A 4104-nucleotide genomic window follows, 5' to 3' on the forward strand; every position below is an offset into this window, starting at 1 on the left:
TGATTAATTAAAAATGACAAAATATAAAATTATATTGTAAAAAATATATACAAAAGACATATAAAAAAGGACAAATCACGTATAAAGAAATTAGATGGCATTCAATTTTATATGAATTCTCTAAAAAAAGCACCATTACACGGGAGTTCTATTTTTATGTAAATCGAATTTAATAAAGTCGATTTAGGAATTTGCATGTAAATCAAATTGATAACATTCGATTTAGGATTTTCAATAGTAAATCGATCTTGTTAACTTTGATTTATACGAGAGACTGAGTGGACTATAGTAAATCAAATAGACTGAATTCGACTTACTCAGTAACAATTCTACTAGGTAAATCGACTCTACTAAATTCAATTTACTATTTATAATCACCTTGCATAAATCGAATTGATATAATTTAATTTAGTGTACGTGTTCAACCTATATAAATACGAGTAGAATGTTGAATCTTCATTAGAGTGACACTCATAATGGTTACGAAGGATAGTTTCCTAGTTCTTGTGCGCTACAGAGATACGATTAAAAAAAATACGAACGAGAATTAAAGGTTGTGGTAGGCTTAGAGAAGGGGGGGTTGAATCTATGCCTTCCTTTTAAGTTGCTGTTATTACCCTTTTTAAACAACTTTGAGATTCTGATTCTGTTCGAACTGAGCAGCGGAAATTTATGAGACAATTTATTTTTGTCTCATGAAAATCAGAAAACAGAACACAGCAGAGAAGAGAAAAGCTAACACCAGCAAGTATCCTGGTTCGGTTGCCTTGTGCTATGCAACCTACATCCAGTCTCCAGTCTCCCCATGGAAGAATTTCACTATAGTTAACAGTATTACATACACCAATTTCACAGGATTGACCCAATCCTTTCACACTCAAGTTCTAACCTAACTTGACATTGGCTATGCTAATACCTAACTATTCCTCTTAGTGCTAACCCAACTAAGAAAGGGCTACCTCACAGGTACAAGATACAAGACATAAACATACCTAAAGAAATCTGAAAATAACTCTAGGCTTTTCTCTCAAGTGTTTCACTTAGCCTTTTTTCACTCATGGCTTTTACTTGAGTTTTCTCATAATGCCTTTTCTCACTAGAAATTACAGAATGATAAACATTGAAAATATATTACAATCAGTAAAACATGAAGGAGATTGACTTCATCAACAGCCTCTGTGCTATGCGAAAAACCAGATTAGCAAGCCTCTGATTCAGTTCTTCATACTGGCGGAATGCACCTTTGATTAGGTTACACTGTCCAGTTAGTTGAACTTCTTCAAAGAGCTCTCTCAGAACAAAACCTCTATTCACTGGTTTTCTCTCCTTGCTTTCTGAATGAGCAGCAAGCTTCTTTTATCTCCTTGCATGTTGTTTGGTTCTTCTTCCAAGGTCAACACCTTGAGCCTTGAACTTCACCAACCCACAGATTCACTTTTTCACCTTAATCATCAGAGTAGAAACTTTGCTTCTGACTCCTTCAACTTGGCCGAAAACCACAAAGCAGTAAACATAGAAATCTTCTCATGGTCAACTTGATCTTAGCCATTGAGAAACTACTTGGTCCCCAAGTATCACTTGTGACCGTAGATATGAAGCAGAATGAGGCAGAGAACAACTTTTCCTTGAATGCCATTTTCGGATGTAGCAGAGAGTTGGGAAGAAGGGATGAAGATCTGATTGCATGCAAGATGAGATGGATTACCTTTCTTAAGCTTGATTTGGTTTGGATTTTCTGTTTTAGCTTCTGTGCTTCAAGCTTCAACTCTCTCTCTCTTGCTTCTTTGGTTGCTAGCTTAGGGAAGAAGCTTTTTCTCTCTTTCTCTTTCTTACTTTTCTGATGCCATGTTTTGACTTAATTGGAGAGGAGAGGAACGTTGCTTTTGGTTAAGCAAAAGAGAGGGATTTGCATTTCTGAAACCAGATCGGGCTTGGATCGGGTATTGGTATGCTTGGCCCGATTTAATTTTTTTGGTTTCTTTCTTTGCTTTTTGCTTGGGCTCTATATTTTGCTTTCAGCCCAATACTCTTTGCTGATTGCTTTTTATTCCATTTGGGCTATAAACATATGGCCTGCAACAATAAATAATTAGTTAATAAGTGAATATAATTAATCAACACTAATTATTTATTTTGCTCAAAAATAATGTTTGTCATCACTAATTAATTTAGTTAATTTCTTAACTCAACAATCTCCCCCTTGATGACAAACATGATTTAAGCAATAATCAAAAGGAAATGAGTTTGAGTCAGGTTTAGAAAACTCCCTTTGATTTTATGTTGCTCCCCCTATCCTTTTCAAGGTTAGCTCCCCCTGAATTTGTGCTTTCCTCTTTGTTCCTATTTTTCTTTGATCTTATAGAGAGCACAGTAAAGAGCTAAAATACATTAATCTTGGCTAAGGGATAATCAGCCCAACATCAAGCTATTACATCAGCAAACAGATTCAGCATGTGAAAACAAGTATTAATGCAGCAAAGATTGTTCAACATGCAAACTCAAGTATTAAAGCAGCAAAAATCCCAAAAATATTACTAGGATCTATTATCCTATCCTATTGCTATTACTCCCCCTTTTGTCATCAAGGGTGGATAATAAACAAGATCAACAAAAACAAAGTCTTGTATCCTGCAGAAAAGAGTTAGAGCACAGTTCAAAGTATTGACTAAACTACCAAAGGTGCAGTAATATCTAGAGTTATTACAGTCATCCAAAATGAAACAGTTCAAAAGTACTAAAGGAGCAGAATTCATGAGATAAAAAGAGAGCAGCAACAACAGTTTTTATGAGACAAATCCTAGGCATCAGAACAATTCCCTTCTGAAGCAGCTTCCTCTTCAACATCCGTGGCAATGTCTTCATCATTTTGAAGGTTATCAATGAAAGTCATCAGTACAGCCATCCTATCCCTTGATTTCTTCAGAAAGTTCTCATGCTTGCTAGCTAGCTTCCTTTGTTCTTTGCTCAAATTAATCAAGTGATTTGATTGAGAGACAAATTCTTGAGCAACATCCCTGACCACATTCAGCAGAGTGGATTTCTTCCCAGTAGAGATGGAAGTACCCTCAGTGGAAGGAGCAGTAGAATCCTCAGGGACAAAATCCTCATCTTCATCATCTAGGACGACTCTTTCAGATCTAGTGGGTCCTTTGTTCTGTTTCACTGAACCACCCCCCTTTAGGTATGAATGTCTATTTTCATATTTCTCATTGGTCAAGTCAACACCAAAATGCTCAAATATGCAAGTTAGAAACATGCCATAAGGGAGTGCTTTGTCCTTTTCACTCCTAACAGTGTCAAACATATATCTAACCATCAAGTATGCAAATGAAATTTCAGTTTTGGTGAGTAGGGCATATAAAACAAGAGTATCAGTGTAGGAAACCCTTTGATATGAGCCGCTTTGAGGCAGAATAATATGATTGACCATTTGGTGCAATTGAGCACGCTCATATCCTAGGGCTTTGTGAGTGGGTGTAATACCATCAATTAGAGAAACATGTTCACAGATGTGAGCCAATGCATCATGATAAGAAATTCCAACACCTTCATCCCACTTAACCGAAGTGTAGGCACAAGGCCCAACATCAGTATACTTCAAGGTATCACTGATAGTTTCATTATTTAGAAAAATGTCTCGGCCCTTAACATACGAATGCACACTTCCTTCATGGTAAGTCAAGTTTGCATAAAATTCTTTGACCAACTGAGGATATACAGGTTTTTTGATTTTGAAAAGGTGATTCCAATCTAAAAATTCCAAATTTTCAACAAAAGAAAAACCTTTTTTTTTTCAAATCAGGTAAATCAGCCAGAAAAGATGGACATAGAGTACGATACTGAATCACTCCCTCATAGAAATCGTGGTTCATGGCAGATTTGAAACGATGGGGGTTAAAGTCTGAGTGAGAAGTCATATAGTGTGATTTGTGAGCAAAAGGATCAATGTCTGGTTCTCTAACAGATGTGAGAGGAACTCGAGTTTTACCTCTTTGTGAACGTGATGGAACATACCTATACTTTGGTTGTGTGGACTCAGGTGGAGGTTCTGGTGCTGTAGGTCGCTTCCCTTTGGATGAACTCGGTTTCGATGACCCTAGCTTG

The sequence above is a fragment of the Arachis ipaensis genome, chromosome B05 (genome assembly GCF_000816755.2).
Source record: "Arachis ipaensis cultivar K30076 chromosome B05, Araip1.1, whole genome shotgun sequence".
In the NCBI taxonomy this organism is placed as follows: Eukaryota; Viridiplantae; Streptophyta; class Magnoliopsida; order Fabales; family Fabaceae; genus Arachis; species Arachis ipaensis.